Source organism: Theropithecus gelada, chromosome 6 (assembly GCF_003255815.1).
Source record: "Theropithecus gelada isolate Dixy chromosome 6, Tgel_1.0, whole genome shotgun sequence".
NCBI classification, from domain to species: domain Eukaryota; kingdom Metazoa; phylum Chordata; class Mammalia; order Primates; family Cercopithecidae; genus Theropithecus; species Theropithecus gelada.
Genome location: NC_037673.1, coordinates 93461942 through 93482384, shown reverse-complemented (window position 1 = coordinate 93482384; position 20443 = coordinate 93461942). Strand labels below are relative to the sequence as shown.

The window sequence follows — 20443 nt, the reverse complement described above, 5'->3', positions numbered from 1 at the left end:
TATGAGCCTTGGGCTCAATTTTCACTTTAACCAGCTAGTTTCACACTCCACCCGTCAACTCAGGCATCTTTTTTAGCAGCTATGTATTGTTTATCATCAACGACTTAAGGTATAAAGTGTGAATGTCAGTAGTGAACATCCATTTTCAGTAAGGAAAAAAATCAAATTGAATGTCCCACTGATGTTAGAGCAATAGCTTCATTTAAATAAGTGAAGTGCTGCACAATGTCTTAAAAGCACATTTATTCTGTTTGCACTGACCTTATCAGTTTATTGATAGACCTTGGTACAATATGAAATACAGGAGGACTCAGCAGATGGGCAAAATAATTAATGAAAAATGTTTTATTTTACATAAGTAAATAATGCTATAAATCTTCACAGTAAATTGGAAGCACTTTCTCTTTTATATGAAGAAATGAGTAAACCTTGGAAAAGTCATTTTATAAAACTGTTTTCTTTGGTGCTGTTTGTTTTACATTCCATAAAACAGTGCATTTTGCTAGCTAAAGAATTACTAACACTTCCTTATTTTTCAAAGATTCTAATATTCTCCTAAGTACATATTCAACTCACGTGTATGATTATATCCTGCCCCAAGTCTCTAATTAAGATGCTCAACATTATTCCAGTTCCATTATCTTTTAATTCTATATATCATTCTGATTCTTTTCCCTGTGTCGGGACCTATGAGCAGATCTGACAGTGAGATGGCAAAGGCAGGCTGGCTGTACGTAAGTCAGTCAGCTTGTCTATGCTGAGAGCATCCTTTGCCAACCTGCACAAGCATGGTTTGGTGAGCGTTGGACAATCGCTTGTCAGGCATTACTTTCAGTGTGCAATGAGGCAGAGATGAGCCACTTTGTAATATAAAAACAAATGATTAACTGGCAAATAAGCCCAGAAAATGAAATAAACCAAACCTGACAATACAGTGTAAGTGGATCAGGTAGGAAAGATAGCATGGCATGTCATATTACTGATTTTAATTAGCAGATAGAGTGGACTGAAAAGAAACAAAAGGAACTTTCTTCATAAACAAAAGGTTTTGCTACAGTGATTGGTTAAGATTTGCTCCCATTTTGTAAGGCCAACATCTAGGGCACATAATCTATGTTGTCTTTCTTCTTTCTCTCTTTCTTCCCCCTCTAACTTTTCTTTCCCTTGTACTTTTTCAAATATAGCTAATTGGAGGATGAAGTAGTGGGCACGGTCACAGGGGGCTTCGAAGAAAAAGACTGTGCTATGTATCTGGGTGTTGTGGGTTGGTTTTATTCTGTCTCCCTGCCCCTCACAAAATTCATGTATTGACGCCTTATTCTTGAATAGTTGAGAATGTGATGGTATTTGGAGATAAGGTCTTTAAAGAGGTAATCAAGTTAAAATGAGGTTATTAGGGTGGTCCCTTTTTCAATATGACTACTGTTCTTATAAGAAGAATAAATTTGGAAACAAATACACAGAGAAGACATGAGAAGACACAGAGAGAATACGGCCATTGGCAAGCCAAAGGGAAAGTTCTGGAATAGATTCTTCCTCAAGGCCCTCAGGAACCAATCCTGCCAACATCTTGATCTTGGATTGTTAGCCTCCAGAACTGTGAGAAAATACATTTCTGTTAGTTAAGCCGCCGAGCCTGTGACACCTTTTTTATGGCAGCCCTAGCAAACTCACATACTGTTTTTTTTTTTTTTTTTTAAACAGAATTATTTATCCATTGTCAGTGAAGCGCTATAGTTTTTTCAAGTGAGATTATCTCCATCTGAGAGTCAAAGTATGTGCTTCCAATGCAAAAAGCACTTTACCCTCTGCTGCCTATATTGAACTGCTGAAGCCATTTTACAAGTGAGGCCTGTGTTAAATTTCTGAATATTAGTTATACCCTCATCCTGGTTGAATATCCCTTTGGAAAAAAATCTGGTCATTTAAACTTGCCAGTAACAAAAATGGAGAAGGTATCCACATAGACAACAAAATCTAAACAATTCTTCTGCCTCTAGGAAAGTAACCAAACCAGGAGTGGTTACTGTGGCAGGTTAAAGATGGTTGCAAATTCTTGACCATCCCTACCACCCAGAGATGGAGATTGCTTGTGTACTTACCAAATCCGGCTGAGCAAATAAAATATGATGGAAGTGACCTTATGCCATTTCCAGCCCAGTATTTTGGAGGACTGGAGGCTTCCACTTCCTCCTTCTTGAACGGCAGTCACCATGTAAGAAATCCAACTCCCCTGAGACTGCCATGTGGTGGGAAGCCCACCCTAGCTTCACAGGGTGACAGAAGGGCACATGGACAAGCCTGAGTTGCCACATATGTGAGAGAAATCTTTGTGGTTCTTCCTGCCATCACAGTCATTATCCAAGGTCAGGTGAGTGACAGATTGTAGCCAACAGCACAAACTGAGGTCACACATGTGGCCCTGCCTTTGTCAGTTCAGGCTACTATAATGAAAGACCTTACACTGGGTGGATTATAAAACAAACATTAATTTCTCACAATTCTGGAGACTGAGAAGTCCAAGACCAAACTGCTGACAGATTCAGTGTCCAGTGAGGGCCCACTTCTCAGTTCATACTAATTACCTCCCAAGAGCCTTGCCTCCAAATTCCATCACAATGGGAATATGATTTCAACATATAAATTTTGAAAAGACACGAACATTCAGTCCATAACAGGCCCCAAGTAAACATTTTAGTCAATCCACAACTGTATAACTCACCCCAACTGACCTCACTTGACTCTATGAGGCAGAGGTGAGCTACTCTCCATGTTTTTGACCCTCAGACTTGGGGGGGAGTACTTTGGTACGCAGAAAAAAGGTAATTGAAACAACTTAAGCTATTGAGGCTTTATAAAGATGTATTTAGAAACAATTTTTATGCCATGTATCTTTAATATAAATAGTTTTGTATCAGAGAAAAAGAAAGCATCTGTGAAACCAGATACATGTTGACAGATTAGGAGCTCTCAAGTAAGTGCGAATTTTTATTTGATTCAGTTTCACTCTTGGGGTTCTACAGTGTTAAATAGAACTTTCTATAGCATTATAGTTCTGTCACTAACTTGGGAACCTCTCTGGAGGGGAAGTTCATTATGGATCCCTTTGGTCATGACCACAGTCCTTTGGACCTGGTGGGCAGCTTGGAGATTAGCTAGCTCAATTTTTTTATTTTACCCAGCATAAAGGAAGGCTCAGAGAGTTTAAGTGACTTGCCCAGTGTCATAGGACCTATAGTGGACCTGGGCAGAGCACAGAATCAGCAATACAATTTTAATGAAACTTCAAAATTATTAAAGATGATCCTTTTAGTAATTCCCATATTTTAAAAATTCTACAAAATTCAGCATTAGGATCCGCCAAGATCTTCATCTTTGTCCAGCATCTTACTGCCACTATATGTGTGCATACATATACATACACATATATTTCAACATATACTTGCTCCTAGTTTAACTTTTGTGTGTACATATATAAATATACGAATTGTTCCAATAATATGAACATGTTTTCTGTGCGTAATGTATTAGTGTCATGAAGTAGGGTACAAACCTTGGAGAATTTCTGGAAAGAGTTCAATACAATGGAGATTGGTAAGCTATTAATATAATAAAGTCCACTTGTATCAGGCATTACTGAATGGGAAAGACCTGCCCCATCAGTTTAAACCCAGTCTTCAGAGGCTGCCAGCCATGTGCAACCAGAGATGATATGTTCCACTGTGTGGCTGGAGCTCTGCCGATACTGTGATGGGAGTCAGTCGGGACCTCTGTGCAGACAGACTGAAATTACTTCCACATTACAGTGAACACAAAAGAACAAACCTTATTAAACACAGATTTAGCTCATTATTGTATAAATCTCTCACTGAAAACGAAGTTAATCCTTTGTGCCTGAATATTGAACACAGCACTGATATTACAGTGAAGATAGAGATAATACCCTCCTCTATGTCTTGGCTCACCTCTGTCATATCAGTGAGGAAAACATGTAGTTGCTGTGGCTAGTGCCTATGAATAAGAGGGACCGCCCACTAGATCTGGAGTCAGATTCCTCTATCTGGTTAGCTACACCATCTTTCCTGAAAAATCTTTCCAGACTAATCTTCACTCAAAAGGCCTTCAGTGCAAGTTAATCTGGGGTTTCAAGTTGCAAAGGTCTTGGATGGCAAACGTTATGTTTGTGTTCGTCAGTAATTATATTTGACTGAAAACACATTTGCAACTGGCTCTGCACTCAGATTAGGAACTCCCCAGGGCCAGTGTCAACACCTCAGTAAGGCCCCTCAATTCACACAGGATTGGAGAGTAGCTTAGATCTGTGCACATCTGCCTTTTTCCCAATAAATGCATTTGTTCGTGGATATAACAGAATCTTCTCTATTTTTGATGTTATGTGCTTAAACTTTTGTTAAGTACTATTTTTCCCTTTTAGAGAGTTGAGCTGTCCAGTAAAACTTAGGACCTGGGTCTCTTCCCAGACAAAGCTGAAAATGGAAAAAGTATAATTCTCATAATAATTAGTAATTGCCTTCATCCCTTAGATATAAAAACAAAATTTTTGATTGATAGTTTGTATAAGTGGTGGAGAGAAAGGAAAATTAATAACAATCAAGAGATAGAGAAAGAGAACAACAACAAAAAGGAAACAAGATAGAATTAACGAATAAGGGCTAGAAAACCAAGATGTTCTTAAACTCTAACTATGCTTGTTTTCGTGTTGTCAGCTGCTTTATTACTGCCAAACATTTTCTCCATCTGATTTTTTCCATAAAATATAATTGGTAACACAACACAATAGGACCGGACAGATGAGGCTGATTTTATTCCCTTATCTAAATTCATACTCAATGTTCTAACAGCTGGGCTCATACAAGTTAATCAAACAAATAATGGCTCCAAATTTTTATTTATTTATTTTTTTAGATTTGAGATGGAAGGCAGCTTGCTAGAAACCAATCATGGATATTGAAATCACATGTCAGAGTGGGCGAAAATTCCAAGTGTTTTTACTAATGTTGCCTCTTTACCTATAAACCAATATAGATATAAAAGTAAATTCTCCTTATCAGGCTATTGCCATTTTCACAGAAGAATTTTCATTTTATGTTGAATTATGTCCTCTATTTTTTGATACTTATTTAGGAAGAAGGTGACTTCAGTTAAAACTGCTGGTATTTCTACATTTTCCAGTCTCAAGGTTACTGTGCTTTTAGACAAGTGAGATCAAGTAAAGTGGGAAGAGAAAGGCCTCAGTCTGTATATTCAGTGACACTGCACATGGAGTAACTGTACTCATTCATTCAGTTATCAGTTTCTTCCTGTTCATCTAGTTAGCTTGGGGCAGATACCTGTGCCATTTTCCCATGTATATATTACCTTTCCCAACTACCTATCTTCCTCTTCTCAGCTACTGTCAGTTTATAAACATCTTATCAGTTTTGAAGGACTATTTTAAAAATAACCTTTTCATTTAATTATGAAAGACTTTTTTTAATCATCTGGATTCTTATAATACGCAATAAAAATCATTTTTAAATTTTTAAAAAAATTCTTAAATGTTGCAAATGATATACCAAAACAATTCAAATAAAATAAAAATGTCAAAAAGAATATCAAATCCAGAAGCTAAAAATCAATAAATTAAAATGTAAAAAGACATAGAAGTTCTCTCTGGAAAGTATATCATGTATCACAAAGTTTCACTTTATTTTTTCTATTGATTTTGTAAAAATTACTGAGAAACTTGAATAATTCAATATACAACTATGCAAAAGTATGAAAAACTAGTTAACAAAAAAGGAATTTGTGTAATGAACAAAATATAAATATTACTTTACCTATGAAAAAAGACCTAACCCAAATTGACCTATTGTTTTCATTTGCCGTATTAGTCAAAATCCAAAAGTTGATAGTATCTACTCTTTCCTGCACTGTTAAGCAATATGTTGGGGTGGTTAACACCATACAGCTGAACTGTTTGTGTTCATAGTGTAGCTTCATTATTTATCAGCCACATGACTTTGGCTAAGTGATTTAGCCACTCTACTGTGTTTCAGATCCTTCTGTTTAAAATATGGAACTAGGCGTGGTGGTTCACGTCTGTAATCCCACCACTTTGGGAGGCCGAGACAGGAGGATCACCTGAGGTCAGGAGTTCAAGACCAGCCTGGGCACCATGGTGAAACCCCGTCTCTACTAAAAATACAAAGAAATTAGCCTGGTGTGGTGGCACATGCCTGTAATCCTAGCTACTTGGGAGGCTGAGGCAGGAGAATCCCTTGAACGTGGTGGGCGGAGGTTGCAGTGAACTGAGATCGCACCATTGCACTCCATCCTAGGCAACAGAATGAGACTTTCTCACAATAAATAAATAAATACAAATTTAAAAAATAAAAATAAAAAATAAAAGAAATATGGGTAGTGATATAGTGTCTAATGCAGCATGAGGATTAAATGAGTTAATAAATGTCAAAAGTCAAGTATAATGAGTTGTAAGTGTTTAGCAGTGACCACTCTGTAAAGTTAGCTAATGCTGTCCACTTTGGGGGACAAATTTTATACAGCATATGTACAAAAATATTAGCCATGTTCATAAACATTTTAAATGACAACACTCCCATACCTAAGAACTAAACTTCTGAAAACTTACCACATAGATTTGATAGAAAAACAAAAAATGAGATCAGAAAAGATAGATTGCAGCTTTCTCATTGCACAATATAAATCCAGTATTATAGCAAATAAATGAGATGAAATGTTTTGTTTAAATAAGTTGAGACTTTTATGTAATGGAAACCTATGCAGACTGAAGCTTTCAAAAAATGTGATAGAACCATTTATAAGATATGAAAAGAGTCCCCAAAGTGTCATTAAGAATAGATGTATAAGACATGTGCATGATCTCTTTTGTGTAAATAGAAGGACACATATTATACATCGTGGTATGTGCCTATTTTTATTTGGAAGAATAAACAGCAAATTAATCCTAGTTAGCTTTGCAGACAAGTACTAAGAAGGTGACAAAGATTTTCTTTTCATAATTTTATACTTTTCCTAAGTTTTTGAATTCTCCAATCAGTAAAAGTTCACACTTCAACTTAAAATCAACAGAGTTTATCTGGTAGATGAGATTATAGTCTGCTTTTATTTATCATTTTCATATTAAAATATATTTGAAGGCAAAAAGAAATCTACTTAAACAACTTAAAAATTCTGAAAATGTGTTACGTGACAGTACCACATTTATTATTCTCTTTTAGAAACATTATTCAGTCTTTTCAGTTTAAATTTTTATAAACTAAGAATATTATGTAATGTTATATGCAAAAAAGCAATATATAAAGTTACATGTAGACTGATTACAACTAAATGGAATATTCATGTTAAAAAATGAATACTTGTTTAAAAATCATCTTAAGAAATATATAAATATATGAAGAAGTTATATGCAGAGTAAAAATTTATTACATCGGAGTAGTATTTCTAAAATAATTATTGCCACACAAATATGAAAAATTGTAGTTATATGTTCATATAATTTTATTGGTATGTCTAAATTTAAGCCAATTCCTAATTAGAAAATCAATTAGTAAGAAGAATGAGGCTATTTTGATAACAAAATTTGAAATCAGACATTATTTGATGACAGATAAGATCTCATATCAACCTCAGCATTTATGAAATGTATGCAAAACATTGGTGGTTTAAGCCGAACTTTGATTTAACTTTCATGGAATTGTTGTGTTTTATAAAACCGACTTTAACAATATTTAGTTTGTACTCTTCAGATGGGCTTTTGGTCAATATCACAGTCAGGATATTTGCATGTTCACTTCTTCCACTGGCTCACACGCTCCTTGAAGAGAGCAGAACAGAATAAATGCAAACATGAACTTTGGAGCCATAGCCAGGTTTGTGTCCTGGTTCCTTCCTTTTCTGGAAGGGGTGCGACCATGACCGGATTGTTAACCTCTCTTAGCCTCTCATCGAGGGACATTAAGCCTTTCTCACAGGATTTTCTAAATACTAAATGAAATGATATGTTAGTAGAAAAGCAATTAGTTCAAAATAAAGTACATACCCCCAAAATCTCAAAACCTTTTTCCCTTTAAATATGTTGACATTCTCCCAAAGTCTTTTTAAATTATTAAACATAGTAAGTATTTAATTCATATTCTCCACATGATAGAATTAAGGGATTCTGTAGAGCTTATATCTCTTTTATATTCAAGAAGCATAAAGTTATCTTGGATCAATGGCAAACAGTAAACTAATTTTTTAAAACAAAACACCTATTCCAAAAATTGCTTGGCAATTTGATAAGCTGGCTGAAGAAGAGATGGATTGGATAAGAGAAAAGGAAACTTTCTGCAAATTTGAAGAGAAATCCAGATGCTCTAGCCAGTGAAACTGTTGTCAATGATTTTGCCATTCATACCCCACCCCTTTAATGCATACCATAAAATGACAAAATGGTGAATTTTGTTTTCTTGGAAGCAATTAACTGTAAGTCCTGCATTGATGTTTATATTAGATTCCCCAGACGCTAACAGAGGTAATACTGGAGTGGGGAAGGTAAAGAATGTGTAGACATGCTAAGCGTCAGTAGTGATAGCCACATTTTCAGTAATGATCGTCTCAGTTCCTGCATTCACTGAAGCCAAAGCAAAGGAGTATGTGGGATGGAAATCACTGGACACAGTCGAAGTCTCTTTATTGATTGTTTTCTCAAAAGATTCTCAGCTTTTGGTAATTTTTATAACAATAAAAGAAGTTAAAGAGCGTTAATGAACACAACCAAAAATGCAGTTCATTGCATTGTCTTAAGCACGGAAACTAGAGCCTAGAGACTTCACTAAATAGATTTTCTCAACTAAAAACACCGCATGCATAGATATTTTTTAAATAAAGATTAGTATCCTTCCTTCCTTCCTTTTTCTTTCTTTGTTTCTCTTCTTTCTTCCTTTTTAAGAAAGGTTTCTCAGAGCATGGGTGTAGACTTTTATTGTGTTTAATCTCCATATTCAGAACTAATATGCTTGTATTGCTATTTTGGATTTACATCTATACTCTGTCACCCATGCTGAAGTGGCACAATCATAGCTCACTGCAGTCTTGAATTTCTGGGCTCAACTGACCCTCCTGCTTCAGCCTCTGGAGTAGCTGGCACTATAGGAGCACACTGCCACACCCAGCTAATTTTTTTTTAATTTTTGTAGAGACAGGGTCTCACTTTGTTGCCCAGGCTTAATTTCTATTTTCCAAGCCAAAAAACAAATTTTTATTCTCACTGAAATATCAACTTAAATGTTCTGAAATTATAATTCTGAGTGATTATCTTTCATTAAAATATACAAAATGTGAGACAAAGAAGCAGGAGGCCAAATTGCTGTATTAAAGATTACTCTCTTAATGTTTTTATGATTGAATGTTTAGGCATAGAAGCTGTCTCTTAACTTATCAAAATAGATATTATAGTGATCATTCTGTTTGGAGCTTCATTTACTCTCTTCTCTAGTAGATTGCTATGCATAAATTATTTTATCATTAAATTGTAGAATTTAAATGTTTGAAGGTAACCTGAAGATCATCTATTAAAGGACTCAATTTCAGAAGGAAGAAACTGAGCTCCAAAGTAGGTAACGTTTTAGAACTGTCGGTGGTGTGGCAGGACAAACACCAGGATCACCTCTCTCTTACTTTTATATTATATCTTTCCTCAATGCATTATTTTATTTAATTCTTTGAGACAGTCCTTTCAACTCTTTAAAAAGCCCGACTATAGGCCAGGCATGGTAGCTCATGCCTATAATTCCAGCACTTTGGGAAGCCGAGGCAGGTGGATCATCTGAGGTCAGGAGTTCGAGATCAGCCTGGCCAGCATGGCAAAACCCTGTCTTTACTAAAAATACAAAAATTAGTCAGGCATGGTGGCACATGCCTGTAGTCCCATCTACTCAGGAGGCTGAAGTGGGAGGATCGCTTGAACCCAGGAGGTGGAGGTTGCAGTGAGCTGAGATCACACCACTGCACTCCAGTCTGGGTGATAGAGCAAGACTCCATCAAAAAAAAAAAAAAAAAAAAAAAAACAAACCTGATTATAGTTTAGAAAACAGGTTTTATGTGATTCCAACAGAAAGCCCTGTATGGCTATGGATGCTGAGTAAATTAAAGCCTGCCATTAACTTTTCCCTTGTTGAAGTTTGAGAACATAAGGTGACATTTTTGATGAGAGAAGCTCGGTTTGGATCAACCTCACTACATGTAGATGTCTAAGCTAGCCTCCACCTACAGGCTTAGAAGAATTCCTCCATAAATTTGGACAGAGCCACACTGTTAGCTAGCTTTCACCTCAGGTCATCAAACACATGTTTTAGGCAGAAAACTCTTAAGGAGGTTTTTTAAAAAGAGGAATTTTTAGTCAATATTTTGGGATTTGTTTTCACAGCATTGAGAGTTAGAAAGATACTATGCAGCCATAAAAAAGGATGAGTTCATGTCCTTTGTAGGGACATGGATGCAGCTGGAAACCGTCATTCTCAGCAAACTATTGCAAGAACAGAAAACCAAACACTGCATATTCTCACTCATAGGTGGGAATTGAATAACGAGATCACTTGGACCCAGGAAGGGGAACATCACACATCGGGTCCCATTGTGGGGTGGTGGAAGCGGGGAGGGATAGCATTAAGAGATATACCTAATGTAAATGAGGCATTAACGAGTGCAGCACACCAACATGGCACATGTATACATATGTAACAAACCTGCACGTTGTGCACATGTACCCTAGAACTTAAAGTATAATAATAATAATAATAATAAAAGAAAGAATCAAGGAAAATCTTTCTATCTTTTCAGGCTGTTGAAAAAAAATTAGAGAGTGAATTATTGCTTACCTCCCGAATGTCGCTAACCCTTCAGGTTGCTCCATTTATATCACCACGTGATCTCATGGATGAGTCAGACTTGGGCTGTAAGCAAAAATTGAAAAAGAGAAAACAGTCAAAAAAGCACTGCCTAGCCAAATTACAACAGTAAGTATTTCTCAATGTAAGTATCAAATAGAAAAGAAAAACTACAAAAAAAAAAGGTCACAGAGATATAGAATACCAATATCCTGACTGAAGAAAATTTGGATGTAAGCCTGATTGCATTCACACAATATAAACACATCTTTGGAGATTTAAACTTTGGAAAACAAATTTTTAACAAAATACATTTAACACTGTTAAACCAGGCCATCCATATAGCTATTAAAATTTAATTAATGCAAGAAAAGCTTTAAAGTAATAACAAATATTTAAATATATTTCTCTAGAATTCTTTGATGCAATTTCTACACTAATAGCTCCCTCTTATACAGTACAAAACAAAATTGTTCTCTAAAAAAAGTCATTAGGTAGCCTAATTTGTCTCAGAGACACTTGTGATATCTGAGAGTTCATTGTTGACTTTTTCTTAGAAATTTCTTTTTAAACTAGGGTTAGGGTATTATAGAGTATTAAGAAAAATGTACTCATAACGTAAGACTATGTGCTAGGTATTCCTAAGACACAAGTAGTAGGTAGGCAGTGTCCAAATGTTTAGGATTCTAGATGTTGCCCCTTGCTTTCATTAGATTACAGTCTAGCAGGAAGCCTGACATGTAAATAATAAATTCAGTGAAGTCTCATGTCAGAAGTATGCCCAATGGACAATTATGTCTAAAATTAGAGAACAGTTGAATATATCTGTCTTTTAACTTCTCTCAGTTCAATTTTCCTCAACTATAAAATAAGATTAGATTCCATCAATGCTTGACTCTAACCTCAACTCTAGTATCTGCTGGTTTTATGAGTATTTCCAGTTTTACATAAAATTAGTCCAAATAAAATATAGCTCTTTATACATTAGACATGTCCCTGTGCAGACCAATTTTTCATCAGAATAGTTCAGAAACCTAATATTATCTTCTTGAAAGGGAATGCTTCCTCCATCTATGACTATATAACTTTATTTATTACATATCAGGGCTAATACAGACAAGGTCACAGGCATGTTCTCCACCTTTAAGCCAGTCAGTTTCATTTGGTTCACAATTATAAACCTTTTGTTATCAGCCAACTGACTTACATATGCATGCCCACAGTACTATAAAAATGACCTTTCAGGGAAATGAAGATGGATTAATGTCACTCTCTTCCCATTTTCAGCAAAAGCACTGTGAGTCATGTCTCTACTTCCAGACAAGTGGAAAGTTCTCCCTGTTGTTGATGTTTTTGTTTGTTCTATTATACATGAAAATGGTACAGAAGAAAAAAAATTGGTGTACATAATTGTCATGATTCTGTTTAGTCTAGAAATTATTTGAGAAACAAGTCATTATGTTAGTCAGTGGAATTCTGTTTCTCCTATGAGTGTACTTTAGAGCAGGCAAACATGTTCTCTAAAATTGATAAGTCCAAAATAGCAATATAAGCATATTACTTCAGAATATGGTGGTTAAACATCATAAAAATCTAGACAGTTGAAATTGGTTTAATCTGTGGGGAGTAACTGGGGCTAAATTAAGGTAGAACAATGAAGTTTTGCATTTAAATATGAGACTTCAGTATTATTTTATTTTAATTGTGTGTTATAATGTAATACAAATTACATTATGACATTGTATGTGCAAATCCACATACACTATCAAGTAAAGAAGTAGAATTTGACCAATAAAGATAGAAAATAAGAAAATACTTGGTCTTGCATAAAAGTAACAGAAGTCAATCCTTCCTAAATTAGAAAAAAAAGGGGTGCTGTGTGAGGGAATTTAACCTAAACCCCAATAGAAATTGTTTAAAGGCAGACACTTAAAATATAAATAAGCAGATGAGAATAGCCCACTATAAACCAGCTTGAGCAATATGAAGGGGAGAAAAACACTTTTATTGATTGTAATGTAATAGGCTATCTCATAATACTGAGAATAATATAAAATCAAGTTTAAGGGACTAAATGATGAGGGAACTCTTAGAAATCTCTACAGCAGAAATTTGTGGATCTTCATTTTACAACAAGCTTGTCTATACCACGTCCCTTGGCCTGCACGTGGCCCAGGATGGCTTTAAATGCGGACCATCACGCATTACTAAACTTTCTTGTAACATTATGAGATTTTTTGTGTATGACTTTCTTTTTTTAGCTCATCAGCTATCATTAATGTTCGTGTATTTTATGTGTGGCCCAACACAATTCTTCTTCCAATGTGTCCTAGGGAAGCCAAAAGATTGGACACTGCTGCTCTGCAGCCTCGCCTTTACTTTGGTTTAGGTACAAACAAGAGTTGTTGTGAAAGACAACCAGAGAAAGAATGAGAGAACACAGAATGAACAATGGCCCAAACTTTTACTCAAACCTGCTTAGGACCCAGATTGAAGCAAAGCAATTCAAAAAGATAGACTGAAAGAATGAGAAAATTTTTAATGCTAACTAATATTAGATAATATCAACAAATAATTTCTTATTTATTTATTTATTTTTTATAATACTTTAAGTTCTAGGGTACATGTGCACAACATGAAAGTTTGTTACATATGTATACATGTGCCACGCTGGTGTGCTGCACCCATTAACTAGTCATTTACATTAGGTATATCTCCTAATGCTATCCCTCTCCCTACCCCCACACCACAATAGGGACTAAATGTCCAGTGTGTGATGTTCCCCTTCCTGTGTCCAAGTGTTCTCATTGTTCAATTCCCACCTTGAGTGAGAACATGCAGTGTTTTGTTTTCTGTTCTTGCAATAGTTTGCTGAGAATGATGGTTTCCAGCTGCATCCATGTCCCTAAAAAGGACATGAACTCATCCTTGTTAATGACTACATAGTATTCCATGGTGTCATGGTGTATATGTTTCACATTTTCTTAATCCAGTCTGTCACTGATGGACATTTGGGTTGGTTCCAAGTAGTTGCTATTGTGAATAGTGCTGCAATAAACATGTGTGTGCATGTGTCTTTATAGCAGCATGATTTACAATCCTTTGGGTAAATATCCAGTAATGGGATGGCTGGGTCAAATGGTATTTCTAGTTCTAGATCCCTGAGGGATTGCCACACTATCTTCCACAATGGTTGAACTAGTTTATAGTACCACCAACAGTATAAAAGTGTTCCTATTTCTCCACATCCTCTCCAGCACCTGTTTTTTCCTGACTTTTTAATGATCACCATTCTAACGGGTGTGAGATTGTATCTCATTGAGGTTTTGATTTGCATTTCCCTGATGGCTAGCGATGATGAGCATTTTTTCATGTGTCTGTTGGCTGCATAAATGTCTCCTTTTGAGAAGTGTCTGTTCATATCCTTTGCCCACTTTTTGATGGGGTTGTTTGTTTTTTTTCTTGTAAATTTGTTTGAGTTCTTTGTAGGTTCTGGATATTAGCCCTTTGTCAGATGAGTAGATTGCAAAAATGTTCTCCCATTCTGTGGGTTGCCTATTCACTCTCACAGTAGTTTCTTTTGCTGTGCAGAAGCTCTTTAGTTTAATTAGATCCCATTTGTCAATTTTGGCTTTTGTTGCCATTGCTTTTGCTGTTTTAGACATGAAGTCCTTGCCCATGCCTATGTCTTGAATGGTATTGCCTAGGTTTTCTTCTAGGCTTTTTATGGTTTTAGGTCTAACATTTAAGTCTCTAATCCATCTTGAATTAATTTTTGCATAAGATGTAAGGAAGGGATCCAGTTTCAGCTTTCTACTTATGGCTAGCCAGTTTTCCCAGCACCGTTTATTAAATAGGGAATCCTTTCCTCATTTCTTGTTTTTCTCAGGCTTGTCAAAGATCAGATGGCTGTAGATGTGTGGTATTATTTCTGAGGGTTCTGTTCTGTTCCATTGGTCCATATCTCTGTTTTGGTACCAGTACCATGCTGTTTTGGTTACTGTAACCTTGCAGTATAGTTTGAAGTCAGGTAGCGTGATGCCTCCAGCTTTGTTCTTTTGACTTAGGACTGTCTTGGCAATGCGGACTATTTTATGATTCCATATGAACTTTAAAGTAGTTTTTTCCAATTCTGTGAAGAAAGTCATTGTTAGCTTAATGGGGATGGCATTGAATCTATAAATTACCTTGGGCAGTATGGCCATTTTCACGATATTGATTCTTCCTATCCGTGAGTATGGAATGTTCTTCCATTTGTATGTGTCCTCTTTTATTTCATTGAGCAGTGGTTTGTAGTTCTCCCTGAAGAGGTCCTTCACATCCCTTGTAAGTTGGATTCCTAGGTACTTTATTCATTTTGAAGTAATTGTGAATGGGAGTTCACTCATGATTTGGCTCTCTGTTTGTCTGTTACTGGTGTATAAGAATGCTAGTGACTTTTGCACATTGATTTTGTATCCTGAGACTTTGCTGAAGTTGCTTATCAGCTTAAGGAGATTTGGGGCTGATACAATGGGGTTTTCTAAATATGCAATCATGTCATCTGCAAACAGGGATAATTTGACTTCCTCTTTTCCTGATTGAATACCCTTTATTTCTTTCTCCTGCCTGATTGCCCTGGCCAGAACTTCCAACACTATGTTGAATAAGAATGGTGAGAGAGGGCATCCTCTCTGTCTTGTGCCAGTTTTCAAGGGGGATACTTCCAGTTTTTGCCCATTCAGTATGATATTGGCTGTGGGTTTGTCATAAATAGCTCTTATTATTTTGAGATATATTCCCTCAATATTGAATTTATTGAGAGTTTTTATCATGAAGGGCTGTTGAATTTTGTCAAAGACCTTTTCTGCATCGATTGAGATAATCATGTGGTTTTTGTCTTTGGTTCTGTTTATATGCTGGATTACACTGATTGATTTGTGTATGTTGAACCAGCCTTGCATCCCAGGGATGAAGTCCACTTGATCATAGTGGATAAGCTTTTTGATGTGCTGCTGGATTCGTTTTGCCAGTATTTTATTGAGGATTTTTGCATCGATGTTCATCAGGGATATTGGTCTAAAATTCTCTTTTTTGTGGGTGTGTCTCTGCCAGGCTTTGGTATCAGGATGATGTTGACTTCATAAAATGAGTTAGGGAGGATTCCCTCTTTTTCTATTGATTGGAATAGTTTCAGAAGGAATGGTACCATCTCCTCTTTGTACCTCTGGTAGAATTTGGCTGTGAATCTGTCTGTTTCTGGACTTTTTTTGATTGGTAGGCTATTAATTATTGCCTCAATTTCAGAGCCTGTTACTGGTCTATTCAGGGATTCAACTTCTTCCTGGTTTAGTCTTGGGAGAGTGTATGTGTTCAGGAATTTATGCATTTCTTCTAGGTTTTCTAGTTTATTTGCTTAGAGGTGTTTATAGTATTCTCTGTTGGTAGTTTGCATTTCTGTGGGGTCAGTGGTGATATCCCCTTTATCAATTTTTATTGTGTCTATTTGATTCTTCTCTCTTTTCTTATTAGTCTTGTTAGCGGTCTATCAATTTTGTTGATCTTTTCAAAAAACCAGCTCCTGGATTCATTGATTTTTTGAAGGGTTTTTTGTGTCTCTATCTCCTTCAGTTCTGCTCTGATCTTAGTTATTTCTTGCCTTCTGCTAGCTTTTGAATGTGTTTGCTCTTGCTTCTCTAGTTCTTTTAATTGTGATATTAGGGTGTCAATTTTAGATCTTTCCTGCTTTCTCTTGTGGGCATTTAGTGCTATAAATTTCCCTCTACACACTGCTTTAAATGTGTCCCAGAGATTCTGGTATGTTGTATCTTTTTTCTCATTGGTTTCAAAGAACATCTTTGTTTCTGCCTTCATTTCGTTATGTACCCAGGAGTCTTTCAGGAGCAGGTTGTTCAGTTTCCATGTAGTTGAGGCGGTTGAGTTTCTTAGTCCTGAGTTCTAGTTTGATTGCACTGTGGTCTGACAGTTTGTTGTGATTTCTGTTCTTGTACATTTGCTGAGGAGTGCTTTACTTCCAACTATGTGGTTAATTTTGGAATAAGTGCGATGTGGTGCTGAGAAGAATGCATATTCTGTTGATTTGGGGTGGAGAGTTCTGTAGATGTCTATTAGGTCTGCTTGGTGCAGCGATGAGCTCAATTCCTGGATATCCTTGTTAACTTTCTGTCTCATTGTTCTGTCTAATGTTGACAGTGGGGTGTTGAAGTCTCCCATTATTATTGTGTGGGAGACTAAGTCTCTTTGTAAGTCTCTAAGGATTTGCTTTATGAATCTAGGCATTCCTGTATTGGGTGCATATATATTTAGGATAGTTAGCTCTTCTTGTTGAATTGATCCCTTTACCATAATGTAGTGGCCTTCTTTGTCTCTTGTGATCTTTGTTGGTTTAAAGTCTGTTTTATCAGAGACTAGGATTGTAACCCCTGCCTTTTTTTATTTTCCATTTGCTTGGTGGATCTTCCTCCATCCCTTTATTTTGAGCTTATGTGAGTCTCTGCACTGATGGGTCCCCTGGATACAGCAAATTGATGGGTCTTGACTCTTTATCCAATTTGCCAGCCTGTGTCTTTTAATTGGAGCATTTAGACCATTTACATTTAAGGTTAATATTGTTATGGGTGAACTTGATCCTGCCATGATGATGTTAACTGGTTATTTTGCTCATTAGTTGATGCAGTTTCTTCCTAGCATCGATGGTCTTTACATTTTGTCATGTTTTTGTAGTGACTGGTACCGGTTGTTCCATGTTTAGTGCTTCCTTCAGGATCTCTTGCAGGGCAGGCCTGGTTGTGACAAAATTTCTCAGCATTTCCTTGTCTGTAAAGGATTTTATTTCTCCTTCACTTATGAAACTTCGTTTAGCTGGATATGAAATTTTGGGTTGAAAATTCCTTTTCTGCCGAGAGATCTGCTGTTAGTCTGATGGGCTTCCCTTTGTGGGTAACCCGACCTTACTCTCTGGCTGCCCTTAAGATTTTTTCCTTCATTTCAACTTTGGTGAATCTGACAATTATGTGTCTTGGAGTTGCTCTTCTCGAGGAGTATCTTCGTGGCATTCTCTGTATTTCCTGAAGTTGAATGTTGGCCTGCCTTGCTAGGTTGTGGAAGTTCTCCTGGATAATATCCTGCAGAGTGTTTTCCACCTTGGTTCCATTCTCCCCGTCACTTTCAGGTACACCAATCAGACGTAGATTTGGTCTTTTCACCTAGTCCTATATTTCTTGGAGGCTTTATTCATTTATTTTTACTCTTTTTTCTCTAAACTTCTCTTCTTGCTTCATTTCATTCATTTAATCTTCAATCACTGATACCCTTTCTTCCAGTTGATCAAGTTGGTTACTGAAGCTTGTGCATTCGTCACATGGTTCTCGTGCCATGGTTTTCATCTCTATCAGGTCACTTAAGGACTTCTCTGCATTGGTTATTCTAGTTAGTCATTCATCAAATCTTTTTTCAAGGTTTTTAGTTTCTTTGCACTCTGTTCGTAATTCCTCCTTTAGTTCAGAAAAGTTTGATTGTCTGAAGTCTTCTCTCAACTTGTCAAAGTCTGTCTCTGTCCAGTTTTGTTCCATTGCTGGCGAGGAGCTGTGTTCCTTTGGAGGGGGAGAGTCGCTCTGATTTTTAGAATTTCCAGCTTTTCTGTACTGCTTTTTCCCCATCTTTGTGGTTTTATGTACCTTTGGTCTTTGATGATGGTGACATACAGATGGAGTTTTGGTGTGGATGTCCTTTCTGTTTGTTATTTTTCCTTCTAATAGTCAGGACCGTCAGCTGCAGGTCTCTTGGACTTTGCTTGAGGTCCACTCCAGACCCTGTTTGCCTGGGTATCAGCAGTGGAGGCTGCGGAAGACTGAATACCGCTGAACAGCAAATGTTGCTGTCTGATCATTCTTCTGGAAGCTTTGTCTCAGTGGTGTACCCGGCTGTGTGAGGTGTGAGGTTTCAGTCTGCCCCTAGTGGGGGATGTCTCCCAGTTAGGCTACTCGGGAGTCAGGGACCCCCTTGAGCAGACAGTCTGTTCATTCTCAGGTCTCAAACTCTGTGCTGGGAAAACCACTACTCTTTTCAAAGCTGTCAGACAGGGACATTTACATCTGCAGAGGTTTCTGCTGCCTTTTGTTTGGTTATGCCCTGTCCCCAGAGGTGGAGTCTACAGAGGCAGGCAGGCCTCCTTGAGCTGCGATGAGCTCCACCCAGTTTGAGTTTCCCGGCCGCTTGGTTTACGTACTTAAGCCTCAACAATGGCAGGCAATCTTCCTCCAGCCTCGCTGCCGCCTTGCAGTTAGATCTCAGACTGCTGTGCTAGCAATGAGGGAGGCTCTGTGGGTGTGGGACCCTCCGAGTCAGGCACGGGATATAATCTCCTGGTGTGCCATTTGCTAAGACCCTTGGTAAAGCACAGTATTAGGGTGGGAGTGACCTGATTTTCGAGCTGTTGTGTGTCACGCTTTCCCTTGGCTAGAAAAGGGAATTCCCTTCCCCCTTGCATTTCCCGGGTGAGGTGATGCCTTGCTCTGCTTGGGCTCTCGCTCCTTGGGCTGAACCCACTGTCCTGCACCCACTGTCCAACACACCTCAGTGAGATGAACCTGGTACCTCAGTTGGAAATGCAGAAATCACCCGTCTTCTGTGTGGCTCACACTCGGAACTGGAGGCTGGAGCTGTTCCTATTCGGCCATGTTGGTGCAGATCAACAAATAATTTCTTTAATTTTACAAGACGTTAATAATGTCATAGTGGTTATGGTAGAAAATGGTTTTTTTTTTTTTTTTTTTTTGGAGATACATACTGAATTATATATGGATATGTCATGATATCTGGTATGTGCTTTAAAGTACTCTAGCCCAAATGGAGAAACTAAAAAATCATAATAATAGAGAAGAAAAAATAAACTTTAAAAACGTGGAAAAATTGTGATGGTTGAATGTAGGTGAGTTGTATATAAGGATTATACTATTTTTGTCTATGTTTGCATATTTTAAATTATTTATAATACAGCATTTTTAAAATCTTACTGAAAACGAGCCCAGATACTAAATCAATAATTCAGAAAGATTGAATGCTAATAAATATCTCACCAAAATCACAAATAAATAGCCTTCATAAAACTGGCTCTAAAGCAAAAGGAGTAAGAAATATGATCGGAATTGGTGAATATGAAAAATCATTTTAAAAAACTTTTGGAAATAAAATTAAATCACAAAATCAGTAAGCAGGATAAATTCTAGGCTGTAGACTATATAACACAAAGAAGTAAAATAAATTACAAGAGAGTATGAAAGAATTAATTTTGTAGGAATTTCAGAGAAATTAAAATTTCAAGAGCAGTTAAGAGACAAGAATAAAATGGGAGGATTTTAAAATTAGACCAAAAAAAAAAAAAAGGTCCAACAGAATAAAATGGACAAAATGGCACTGAAACAGTGTTTGAGAATACGAACTTAAGAACCATTATAGAAAAGCTAGAGTGAGGACTCACATTGAAACATGACTCAGAATCAAATGATATAAATAAAATGACATATAGTGAGAAG

The 20443-nt window shown here is 36.8% G+C and overlaps 1 long non-coding RNA gene across 1 annotated transcript in view; it reads right to left on the bottom strand.

Moving 5' to 3' along the window:
- Positions 1–245: 245 nt before the first annotated feature.
- LOC112626934 overlaps positions 246–20443 on the bottom strand; it is an 81723-nt gene continuing 61525 nt past the window's right edge. Inside the window, exon 3 of the long non-coding RNA XR_003119988.1 lies at positions 246–1597. This is a non-coding gene — a long non-coding RNA (uncharacterized LOC112626934). The remainder of the gene's footprint in view (positions 1598–20443) is intronic.